Genomic DNA, 14074 nt, shown 5'->3' on the forward strand with positions numbered 1-14074 from the left:
ACACAACACCAGGTTATAGTCCAATAGGTTTATTTGGGAGCACTAGCTTTCGGAGCGCTGCTCCTTCAGGTGGTTGTGGAGTAGGACCATAAAACCCAGAATTTATAGCAAAAGAATACAGTGTTGTGCAAGTAAACTGATATATTTAACAAATAAATAACAATTTATTCCTAGCCTCTGACCTGCTTGTGTAGCCACAACATTATTGTGGAATGAAGAATTCCAATAATAAGTTTGAACTTCCTGAGACATGGTTGGTCACCTTTTGAGGAATCCACAATACATTTTTGACAGGTTCCCTCTCTAGAGGAGAGGAAAAGGAAAGATTGGGAATATTGGAAGAGGTGCAATGAAAAGTCTGGTAAACACACATGAGTCTGATGACCTTGTTTGCATCTAAAGTGTTCAATTTAAATAGATCAGTATATTTAGTCACACTTGAAACCTAAGAGCTGTACAAATGCAGATTTCACCAAAGTGCAGCGAGTGTGCAACTGAGTTGGTTTTGGAAAGATACCAGAGCTGCCATTTAGTGGTACTGCAAAACCTGTCATGTTTCATATGATTAATTCAAATCAAAATTATGGTAAAACAAACAAGGAAGAAATGTGGCTGTGTGCTTCACAAAATAGCTTTGAAAATTATATTCAAGACATAAAAAGGTAGACAGGAACATCAGCTGGAAAATTTATGCAGTAGACACCTAGGAGTTACAGATCAGAACCTAATAAAAAAATTCTGGTGGTTTCTTTATTGAACCCATTATACTACATATTGCGCATGCTGGATAGACTCCTAGGCTGGTGTATATGGTGAGTTAAAGAATATGGACTTTGTATTAACAATCACTGCTTCTTTATGTTGCCGTCTCACTTTCCATTTCTTTGTTTTTCTCTTTTACCTCTTTCCCTATAATTCTGTTCCTTGCTTCCCTTTCTATCATTTTCAGCTTCTCTTTTTTCCTTCCTGTTGGCTTCAATGTAATGGGGATGAAATGGGCCATTTGGGGAGGAACTGAAGAGAAAATGTGGTTCCATTGGCTCTCCTCACATTGACTCTGCATATTCATTTTTGCCTCCCTTTCCCATCACATCCCCTTCACCTTTCCAGTACTTTCTCCAATTCCCACTATCCCTTCACTACCTCTTCCTTTTCCCCCTTCCTTTTCTCTTTTAAGTCACTATAACCAGCCTCCACCTGTCTTTGCTCTGCATAGATCATCTCAACCTCATTTTTTTTGTGTGTGTGAGCAGACCCTATCACTATTCCTATTCCTATTTGGTTCTCCAAAGATTGGGTAGCTAGAAGTTTCTTTTCTTGTAAGCTGTTCCATTCTTCTCTCTCCCCATGGCGCCATTCCTTCCTGGTTTATTCACTTTTATTTGCTGTCATAATTCAATTTGCAGAAATTAAATCAGTTTGCAAAAAGGTGTCTACTTATTTGTTTATCTCTCGCCTGCTTTGCCTCACAGAGGTTAGCAACTGGAATGTGTAAATAATAATTAACAATTAACTTTTTGAATTAATCCTAAATGGGATAATTGGCTTTAACATTCTGCTAGCGTTTTCTGTGAAAAATGATCGAACATTACCATTGTCTCCTGTCTCGACCCCTTCATCTCATATTCCTTCCTGCGCTCTCTCCCTTGACCTTTCTCTGTAATTATCTCCCCTCCACTTAATGTAGTTTCTAATAGTTCAAAAATTAAAAGGAAAATTGCTATATAATTTTCCACTCACTTTTGTCTGCCCCTATATTTTTAAATGCTATGTAATTTTGAATTGTCCATTTGCAATACTATTTGTTGGAAAGAAAATACTCGAGGCTCAATAAAAATATTTTACCAGTATTAATATAACAATCCAGAAGATCATGAAAATTTGTAAAAGCAATCTGATTATTTGTGGACTAGAAACAAAAAGATTAGCATGTGATTAAAAGGCCCATACACAACTCTCTGGTTCTACACCAAATTGTCCCTGTCAAAGGTAAACAATAACTCTTGCCTTGTTGGTATTCTGCACAACTGAATGGTACATGATGGGAAAATTAACTGCATTGTGTACGTTTAGACTGAATAATCCAAAAACACCTCAGCTAGTTACAAGTCTAGGTGCTTAGGAAAGGCTACAGCTTTTAATTAAACCAAGAGATGCCATTGAACTTATCCAACTGAGAAATTGTTTTGGAGGAGTCTGTTTTTTTAGGTGTAAATACTTGTTTTGGACTTTTTAAATTCTGTCAAAAGTGAAAACATTTTCAGAAAGCATTTTGGACAATATTTACGAATCTAGAGGCCGTGCTGAATAATTCCAAGGTGGCATTCTCTCTTAAAAATAGAAGCTAATGCGTGATTCAAGATCAAGAGATTCTGGGACAGCGAGCATGATATCATTGACATTCAAAACACCTGTTGCCACCTAGAAATATAATAAATGTTACAGATCCCTACCAAACCTAATGTTGTGATGACCAGGCCCCAGAGAAGTTATGGTTTCAGGTGTGATATCCACATTTGTGAAAGACGTGAGCAATATGGCTCCTTTTCTTTATTCGCCTATGCTGTAGGTTGTTTGGAACATGCTTAATTTTGAAAGGATCATTTACCTTGTTGACATCTTTCTCCCAGATGCAAAATGAACTAGCATTATAAAAGGAGCCAATTTAAGCAAGCTTTTTTGAATTATGCTCATGAGAGTTGATTAATAATTAAATGTGAGATTTAGCAATGCAACACAAAAATACATAGATTAGCAATAAGAGGCAAGTTCAAAAGGATAATTGTTTTAAAAACCAAATGAACTGATCAGTCTTTGAATTGTTCATGATGAGCATTGAACATTACAATTGTTGCTTTAGAGGTTAGAGGCACCATTGACTTTAGTAGTTGAGCAGTTGTTTTGTTTCTGAGATGTTTGGTTTTGCAGGCTGATTGAGGCTTCTTCATCCTAATTTCTTTTTTTGTAACTGGTTCCTAGCACTCAGGGAGAGAGAGGGTCATCTTTCTCCTATAAATATGGGTAAGTAGGGGATAGTTCTTCAACTGTGACCTTAACAGCACGCTAAAGCTCAGGCACAAGTTGGAACATATTCAGACCACTAGTCTCTTCCAGTAGAGTTGAAACTGGCTTTTTATCCTTTATTGTATATTCCTGGTGGATAAAACAGAAATGTCAGCAAGAGCTGGCTTTATATGAGGGAGTGGTAGACAGCCAGCTCCCCCCTCATTCTCGGTACATGTTACATCTCTACCTGTTTCCCAGATAATTTACATGTGTGACATTTCATGGGCTCCACACAGGACTTTGCTACAGTCATTAAACTTAATTCCACTGCATTTTTTGTGGCAGTCCCCTTTTTAAGCACAACGCATCACGGAACCAAATGTTTAAAAATACCTATATATTTCATAACTCTCATCTATTGTCACAACAATATATGAAGTTACATTTTACACCATTTCCATTGTGCTCTGAAACTGGGTTGCAGAAAATGTGGATTGAGAAATTCTGGTGAATCCATTTTGGGTTTGATCTTGGATGATGCAGACCTCGACCTGCCCAGTGGCAATGACCTTATGTCTCACTGGAGTTCTGGATGTTTGCAGGTGGTTAATGTGGAATTTAAGTTACAAACTCTTATGACCAAATCTTCCCTTTTTATTTTGCACCTTGTTGAAGGGTCACTGAGAACTCCAGTTGTTTGTCACAATCTAGTGTCTTTACATCTAGAATTGCTACAGCATGTTTTATCATATATCTCATACCCTGGCAAGTATGGTAATGCAACCACTTCTTTGTCATATTCTGTAACCAAACTCCTTTTAAACTTTCTGTAGGGCAAGAGGCCAGGATGTGCTACAGTATTGCTTTACCCCAGAATCTAACCACCCCCTGTGCAGATCGCCACTGCAGGGCCGTATTAATGTGGGGCCATGATATTTGAATGCACACCTTTTGCTAACAAATGGAAAAAGGATCCTGTTTATTATTTCTTTCACATGTTGGCTGTGGGGTTGAATCACGTAAATATACTTGAGGTCAGTTTATTCAAAATTCCATTGATATGTTTTCGACTCAGTTCCCCCACTCCTCTCACAATGAGAGATAAAACCATTGTTTATAATTAGATTGGTGAATTCCTAATCAAAATGGTATTTACAGAATGGCACAAATAGATTGTGACATTACCAGCATTCTCTTTGTTAAGAAATGACCAGTAATTCTATTTCTACAATTTCTGACCCTTGCCCTGAATTCATTTACCTACACAACAGCATCCACACACTGAAAGCAATCCATTGTGTAAAATGAGTTGAAATGTCTTAACAACATCAAGTGTTGAGTAAATGCAAGCTTTGTTACATTGATATTAGTAACGGATCTCCTGTGGTGTTAATCACAATGTATTGGGAGATAAGCCTTTTATAATGGCAACAAAGTTATGCCATGTAAAGCATGTTATAATACACAATGTTTACAACAAAATACATATTTTTTGTGTGTAACTGGATCATTGCTTGTGTCTGATCTTACTCGACTATTATATCTTTGAGATATTAAACCAAGCCATTTTCCTCCAACACTTTCATGGGACTGTCCTTGCATAGATCCAGTACTACTTACCCAGTCACAGACAGAGCGTATTTAACAATGGATTCACTTTTTTGCCTCATGACTGTCACCTTCAAGCCACCTGAAAGTCTACCCTTCGGCAAATCATCTTCCTCAATTGAATGCTGCTGCTTGGCACATGAGCACCTTTTGTGATCTGTCAAGTCCACTTCACACCACCATCCCTGAACCATCAGCCTCCTTGTCTGACATCCAGTTCTGAATGAGTCACAATCCCTCCAGTCCAACTCAGAAAAGATCATGGCCATCAACATTTGGCTTTCATTGTCACTGCCACCTCTTTGTCATCTTCCATCCAAACCAAGCTGTCTTAATTGAACCAAAACGGAGTTGTAATTCGTATGTGCTTTTATAACAGCACTGCTTATTTCTGCTCAGTGCAAACTTCGACCCTTTCTCAAGCCGTTTTCCATCAAAACACTTACAGATATCTTTATTACTTTCTACCTCTCCTTGCCGACTGACCATACTTCACCTTGCACGTAATTTAGCTACAGATCACTGTACCTAAATTAGAAGGCAGTCTCTTGCTCCAGCCAGACAATGAGACAGAAGCACAAAGAGAAATATAGTTACTTCACATCACACACAAAGAAAAGATTATCTGTTTATGAGAGTTTGTTAAATTCATTGGTGATTGTGTTCGCTACATTACCTCTGAAATATAGTCAGTGTTAACCTAATTGGCTGGAAAGCATTTTGGGACATCTGGTGGCCATGAAAAGCACTCTATAAATGTAAGCCTTCTTTTCTTTCTGAAAATGCATCACAAGATAAAAATGAGCCTCTATTCAACTTTGAGGTTTAGGGTCAATCATTGTTCATCTATAATGCACGCAAGCATGTTACATTTAAGGTGGTAACAGTTTAAAGAAATACAATGAACAACTAATCTACTTCATTGAAGTATGAAAATGTACTGCATGCCTGTGCTGCCCAGCTATTTTTTATAACTTTCTTTGTAACTTGTGAGTTGTCGTGTTCATTTTATTGCCTGTGATTATAAGTTGGTGAATATCATTTGAATATGGCAAGGTTCTCTAATCTGTCAACTATTTTTTCCTTTTCTATCTTAACGTTGGGAATTTTCTTTACCCTGTCAAAATTTGGATATTTGTGTGATAACAATCCTAAATCAATTGATTTTCCAATTTCTCTGGATTCCTGGTTCTTTTATTCTAAATTCTACATATTTCTTTTTCTCTCCTTTAGTTTTAACATGTTTTCTTCTTTAGTTTGAAGTTTTCCTTCAGTTCTTTCTTTATCCATAAACCCCATAATTAATTATTTCCTGTGATGCCAATGGAATGATTTGTAAAGACTTCCTCATGGCTTTCAGTCTCTTTACCAATATTTTTGCCCCCATTTGCCATGTTTAACCCCACTCTAATTTTCTCACAATTTGCCCTTACCCCATGGTCGGCTCATTCATAAAGTCAGGAAGTATGGGATACAGGGAGATTTGGCTATCTGGATTCAGAATTGGTTGGCTGACAGAAGGCACAGAGTGGTTGTAGATGGAAAGTATTCTGCCTGGAGGGTAGTGTTGAGTGGGGTTCCGCAGGGGTCTGTTATTGGGCCTCTGCTCTTTGTAGTTTTTAGAAATGACTTGGATGAGGAGGTTGAGGGGTGGGTTAGTAAATTTGCAGATGACACAAAGGTTGGAAGTGTTGTTGATAGTATAGAGGGCTATTGCAGGCTGCAGCGTGACATAGACAGGATGCAGAGCTGGGCTGAGAAATGGCAGATGGAGTTCAACCTGGATAAATGCGAAGTGATGCATTTTGGAAGGTTGAACTTGAATGCTGAATATAGGATTAAAGACAGGATTCTTGGCAGTGTGGAGGAACAGAGGGATCTGGGTGTGCAAGTACATAGATCCCTGAAAGTTGCCACCCAAGTGGATAGTGTTGTTAAGAAAGCATATGATGTTATGGCTTTCATTAACAAGGGTATCGAGTTTAAGAGCCGCGAGGTTTCACTACAACACTACAAGTCCCTGGTGAGACCACACTTGGAATATTGTGTCCAGTTCTGGTCGCCCTACTATAGGAAAGATACAGAGGCTTTGGAGAGGGTTCAACAAAGGTTTACCAGGATGCTGCCTGGACTGGAGGGTTTGCCTTATGAAGAAAGGTTGAATAAACTTGGACTTTTCTCTCTGGAGAGAAGGAGGAAGAGAGGAGACCTGATAGAGGTGTACAAAATAATGAGAGGAATAGGTAGAGTCAATAGCCAGAGACTTTTCCCCAGGGCAGGATTGACTGGTACGAAGGGGTCATAGTTTGAAGATATTAGGAGAAAGGTATAGAGGAGACAAGAGGAAGATTCTTTATGCAGAGAGTTGTGAATGCATGGAGTGTGTTGCCAGCGGTGGTGGTGGAAGCAGAGTCATTGGGGATATTTAAGCGACTGCTGGGCATGCACATGGATAGCAGTGAGTTGAGGGGTGCATAGATTAAGTTATTATATTTTGCATTAGGATTAAACCTCGGCACAACATCATTAGCCTGTTCTGTGTTGTACTTTCTATGTTCTAGGTCAGTCTGATCTACTTTGTCCTATTTATGTTCTTAACAATCCTAATCTTTAACTTTACTATTTTGTGATCACTATTAGTGAAATGCTCCCACCCTCGTTTACCTATTCTGGTATATTACCCATAATAAAACCTAACAGTCAGTTTTCTTTTCCCCCTTGTCATACTTGCATTACTGTATGAGCATGTACTCCTGAATAGGCTGTAAAACCTCAAATTCCTCTTGTCCTTTTGCTGTGACTTCCCACCACCTTATTTGATGGTAGTTATCCCCGTGATGATTATTTCATGTCTACTTTTCACCTTGTAAGATTATGCAAATAATCCTTCCTCCAATTCTCTTCAGCAGCACGGTTGCTCAGTGGTTAGCACTGCCGCCTCATAGCACCAGGGACCCGGGCTCAATTCCAGCCTCGGACGACTGTTTGCGTGGAGTTTGCACATTTTCCCCATGTCTGCGCGAGTTTCTTCCCACAGTCCAAAGATGTGCAGGTTAGGTGAGTTGGTCATGCTAAATTGCCCATAGAGTTAGGTGCATTAGTTAGGGATGGTGAATCTGGGTGGGTTGCTCTTCAGAGGGTTGGCTTGGGCTGAAGGGCCTGTTTCCCCACTGTGGGGAATCTAGTCTCCTGTTATTGTTGGTCTTCGGTGTGCTGTAATGAGGACACGTTTTATTTTTGACTCACCCTAAAGAGATTCTGTATCTACAATACTACTAATTACCTCTACTTTCCTCATGGTTCTCATTCTGCTTTTCTGTCTTCCCTCCTTTATTCCCAAATGTGCAATATCTTACAACAGTTTAGTTGTTGATTTGATTTTCCACGTCGTCACGTTTCATCCACACCTTCTATGTTCATAAGATCTCTGCAAATTATTGACTGAAATTCAACCACCTTTTTTGAATACCGGGTGAATCATTTTACCAGAAATTTAAATTGGTTTTACACTATTTAGCGTCGTAAAGTTGTGCAGCACAGAACAGACCCTTTGGTCCAACTCATTCATGTCGACAAGATATCCTACATTCACCCAGTCCCATTTGCCAGCATTTGACCCATATCTCCCTAAACCCTTCCTATTCATATACCATCCAGATATCTTTTAAGTGTTGTAATTATACCAGCCTCCACCACTTCATCTGGCAGCCCATTCCACATACTCACCACCTTCTGCGTGGAAACGTTGCTCCTTAGCTCCCTTTTATATCTTTCCCCTCTCACCTTAAACCTATTCCATCTAGTTTTAGACTCCCTTACCCTGGGGAAAAGGTCTTGGCTGTTCACCCTATCTATATCCATCATGATTTTATAAACTTAATAGCCAGAGACTTTTCCCCAGGGCAGAATTGACTGACACGAGGGGTCATAGTTTTAAGATATTAGGAGAAAGATATAGAGGGACGCAGAGAGTTGTGAATGCATGGAATTCGTTGCCAGCGGTGGTGGTGAAAGCAGAGTCATTGGGGACATTTAAGTGACTGCTAGATATGCACGTGGATAGCAGTGAATTGAGGGGTGCGTAGGTTAAGTTATTTTATTTTACGAGTAAAAAATGCTGGAGATCACAGCTGCAAATGTGTTGCTGGTCAAAGCACAGCAGGCCAGGCAGCATCTCAGGAATAGAGAATTCGACGTTTCGAGCATAAGCCCTTCATTCCTGATGAAGGGCTTATGCTCGAAACGTCGAATTCTCTATTCCTGAGATGCTGCCTGGCCTGCTGTGCTTTGACCAGCAACACATTTGCAGCTTATTTTATTTTACGTTAGGATTAATCCTCGGCACAACATCGTGGGTCAAAGGGCCTGTTCTGTGCTGTATTTTTCTATGTTCTAAGTTGTATGTTCTATAAGGTCACCCCTCAGTATCTTCATGATGCTTCATGGAATGTGGGATGTGAGCACGGCTGGTCTCTTTGTTTAGGTATTCATATTACGTTTATGCTGCGTGATATTATTCAATCTTTAGCTATTCATGTTACCCTTATTTCTTCCTTCATTTTGTATTTTGTTATCTCTATAATTTACTATTCCAATATTCTTCTGGTTTCACTTCCTACCCCACAAAAACTTCAGTTCATCTAAAACTAAATTAATAATGTTCCAATTTGTGCCAAGTCCAATTTGACTATTAGCCTTGGGCCTATTGACCAACAGTGATCCCTGTTCCAGCTGCCCTGGTCTGGCCTCTCCCTATCTCTCCTTTCCAATTCTGCAATGCTGAGCTTTACACTTCTCCAAATCTGCCAGCTGGTGTATCCCTAAATGTCTTCAACAATAGTGGCTGAACCTTCAGCTGTCTAAGCATTATGCCTTAAAAATGTAATGCTCAGTTCAATGAAGAGTGTGGGACCACATACTGGAGCAGCGACAGGCATTCCTAAAGATCAGGTACCAACCTGGTGAAGCTACAACACAGGACTACTCGCGTACCATTCAGCAGAAGCAGCAAGTGATAGACAGAGTTAAGTGATTCCATAGCCAACAGGTCAGATCTAAGTTCTCAATCCTGCCACATCCAGCTGTGAATGGTGGTGGGTAATCAAATAACTCACTCATAGAGGAGGCTCCACGAACATCCCCATCCTCAATGATGGAAGACCCAACACACCAGTGCAGAGAAAGTCATGCTGAAGCATTCAAAACAATCTTCTGCCAGAATGACCAAGTGGATGATCCATCTCAGCCTCCTTCAGATGTCGCCAGCACCACATTTGCCAATCTGATTCATTCCACATCATATTAGGAAATGGTTAGAGGCACTGAATACTGACAGGGCAATGAGCCCTGTCAACATTCCAGTAATAGTGCTGAAGCCACATATTTTTAAACTTGCAGCACCCCTAGGTGAGCTGGTCCACTACAATTACATCTCTGGCATCCAACCGACAGTGTGGAAAAGTGCCCTGGTATGTCTTAGCTGCACAAAGCAGGACAATTCAATCCGGCCAATCAGTCCACTGTCAATCATCAGTAATGTGATGGAATAGGGTTATCAAACAGCACATACTCAGCAATAGTGTACTTGTCGATGCACAGGGTCTGGCAGGGTCATGCATTTCCTAACCTCATTACAGATTCGAGCTTGGACAAAGAAGATAAAGTCCAGGATTTGGTGAGTGATTGCCCTTGACATCAAGACTGTATTTCATCGAATGTGGCATCAAGGAGCCAAGCAGTGATGGACTCACTGGGGGACTGGGGCAAAGACTCTGCTAGTTGGAGTCATACCTGATACAGGGAAGACACTTGTGGCTGTTGAAGGTCAGTCATCTCAGATCTCTGCAGGAGTTCCTCAGGGTGGTGTGCTTGGTCCAAACACCTTCAGCTGCTTCACCAATGGCCTTCTCTCCATCGTAATGCCATAAGCTGGGATGTTTGCTGATGATTGCACAATGTTCAGCATTATCCACAACTCCTCAAATACTGAAGCAGTCCATATTAGACCATAAGACATATAAGACATAGTAAGGCCATTTGGCCCATCGAGTCCAGTCCGCCATTCAGTCATGACTGATGGGCATTCCAACTCCACTTACCCACACTCTCCCCCTAGCTCTTAATTCCTTGCATGATCAATACTTTATCAAGTTTTGGCCTCCACTGTGCTCAGTGGCAATAAATTCCACAGGCCTACCAGTCTCTGGCAGAAGAAATGTCTCCTCATTTCTGTTCTGAACTGACCGCCTCTAATTCTAAGGCTGTGCCCACGGGTCCTAGTCTCCCTGCTTAACAGAAACAAATTTCCAGCGTCTACTCTTTCTAAGCCATGCATTGAATGCATCAAGACCGCTTGGACAATATCTTGGAACCTATGTTCATTTCTTCAATTATTTTGCATTCATTGTGTTTTTTTGTGTATTTTATTTTATCTGATTTACCTTAGAGCATTGCAGAGAGGAGCAAACAGTTTATTTACAGGAATTACGAACATAAAGACTAGAAGCAGAAGTTGATAATTTGACACATTGATCCTGTTCCACCATTTGATACCATCATAGTTGAATATTTTACAATTTTCAGCTGTTCCAAAACATATGGTTTTTGCAGGGAGATCCAGGTTTCTAAAATCTTCTTTAGCTGCAATGAGTCAGTCTCTTGACTGCAGCATGAGTTACAAGCTTAAGCAATCAAGCACTAATATATTGATCAGTGAACAGACTCATGTGATAAAATACAGACCAATTACTGGAGTTCCGCACAATACAATCCTGACACATTGTCTTGTCTTTGATTTCATTCATGCATTTGAAGTAGGTAGATTTTTTTTAACTTAAGTGCTTGCTGGAGCCCTAACTTTATTAAAAAGGTGGATGTGGGTTGTTTTTAAGTGAAATGCGTTCTGAAGTTAATCTTATGACCATTCATCAATATTTTTAAATGCAAATATTAATTAATTAATTGATGTGTTTTCGTTTGAGTTGAATTTACTTGCTCTAATATTAAATCTTTACAAACCTTCTCTTAACACTCACCAATAACGAAGCTAAATAGACAAAGTGATACCTTGTTACTTGTAATTCTTACCTTCATTTTGTCATATTTGGCTACTTAAGTAATGTGACAGTATAATTAACAATTAGCTAAGATGCAGTTATTATTTAATAGAATTGCCCCTCAGTTGAAATTAATTGACACCTAATTCCCACACAGCAGCTAATTCCCACTCTCACCAAATTCCTATTCCAAATCAATTATCAGATTCTTCCAACTCTGTGCACAGTATACATATGAAATAAGTCTGCAATGCCTAAGGTATTGCAGATTTTAGTTAATTTAGATGTGACAATTCCTGTTCCAGATATAATTGTAATACTGCAAAGTCATCCATTACTATTACTTATAGAGAGTGTTTTCAAGAAATATTAACAAAACTACTCAAATCCCTTAGTTTATGTGCTTTAGCTGTAACTACTATTCCATGAAATACCAATGTAGCAGAGAATGCAGTAAGGGGTTCCATTGGAGGGATGCCGCAGACACTTCACAGTAGTTGGTAAAAAGCAAGAAATCTCCAGCTGTGACCAGCACTTGAAGATCTCTAGCCACACTGAGATAACTGCATTCTTGAGCAATGCAAGATAAATGTATGATCTGAGACTTTTCTCTGTTTTTATGCTGACAATCTAAGAATGTTATTTGCATATTCCCTTGTGTCAGACTGTTATTCAATATCTGGAGTTAAGTCTCCAGCCTGACGATCACAGTTAATCACAGATTTGTTCAAATTCAGACATTATCAGCAGCAGGCTGGGGAACAGTTTTATTTGTAATCTGTACAGTCAGGGAGAGAGCAACCATCATGTGGTATTCCTGTCAATATAGGTTTACACAACCTGAAAACCTGCAAACTGATGATGGTAAAAATGTGATTTTGTTTGCTTATTTATGGGCATCACTGCCTGGGCCAGCATTTATTGCCCATCTGTAGGTGCCCTTGAGAAGGTGGTGGTGAGCTGCTTTCTTAAACTGCTTCAGTCCATGTGGCATATGTACACATCCTTCGTCTTTCTAGTTGGTAGATGTCACAGCTTTGGAAAGGGCTGTCTAAGGACATTTTGAGAATTTTTGTAGTGCGTCTTATAGATGGCACGCACTGCTGTGACTGAACATTGGTGAGGGTGAGGGAGAGAGTGCATGTTTGTAGATGCGGTGTCAATCAAATGGACTGCTTTTCCCAGATGGTGTCAAGCTTCTTGAGTTTTGTTGGAGCTGCACCCAACCAAATCAGTGGGGAGTCTTCCATTTCACACCTAATCTGCATATTGTAAATGATGGATAAGCTTTGGGAAGCTGAAAATGTGTTGCTGGAAAAGCGCAGCAGGTCAGGCAGCATCCACGGAACAAGAGATTCGTCATTTTGGGCATAAGCCCTATGCCCGAAACGTCAAATCTCCTGTTCCTTGGATGCCGCCTGACCAGCTGCGCTTTTCCAGCAACACATTTTCAGCTCTGATCTCCAGCATCTGCAGACCTCACTTTCTCCTTAAGCTTTGGGAAGCCAGGAGGTGAGTTGTATTTATAGGTCTAGTCCAGTGAAGTGTCTGGTCAATGGAAACCTCCAGGATGCTGATAGTGGTGGATTCAGACATGGTGAATGCTTTGTATGTCAAGGACAATAGTTATATTCTCTGATATTGAAAACAATCATTGCATAGCACCTGTGGTGGCATTAATGTTAATTGCTACTTGTCCTTCTGCATTTTAAACTGGGCTGTTTCATTATCTGGAGAACCGCAAATGGTATGGAACATTGTGCAATCATCAGTGAGCATCCTCACTTCTGACCTTATGATGGAGGGAAAGACATTAATGAAGGCAGCTGAAGGTGGCTGGGCTGAAGACATGGCACTGAGGCCTATTCTAGTGCAGTGTAGTATCCCTATCTCTGGGTTAGGAGGCCTAGGTTCGAGTACCATCTACTCCAGACAAATGTCATAGCATCTCTGAGCAGGTTGATTAAAATATCAATACTGAGAAGCTCCTGACGAGATGTTCTCAAGCTGAGATTACTAACAACCACAGCCATCTCTTTTTGTACTCACTATGACTCGAACCAGTGGAGGGTTTTCCCTGATACCCATTGCCACCAGCTTTGTGAGGACACCTTGATGCCACACTGGGTCGAATGCTACATTGGATCAAATGCCAGACTGGGTCCAATGCCACACTGGATCCAATGCCACACTGGGACCAATGCCCCACTGGATCCAATATCACAGTGGATCCAATGCCACACTGGGACCAATTCCCCATTGGATCCAATGCCACAGTGGATCCAATGCTACATTGGGACCAATGCCCCACTGGATCCAATGCCGCACTGCATACTATGGCTGACTGGATCCAATGCCACACTGGGTTCAATGCAACACTGGGTCTAATGCCACACTGGGTCCAA

Source organism: Hemiscyllium ocellatum, chromosome 8 (assembly GCF_020745735.1).
Source record: "Hemiscyllium ocellatum isolate sHemOce1 chromosome 8, sHemOce1.pat.X.cur, whole genome shotgun sequence".
NCBI classification, from domain to species: Eukaryota; Metazoa; Chordata; class Chondrichthyes; order Orectolobiformes; family Hemiscylliidae; genus Hemiscyllium; species Hemiscyllium ocellatum.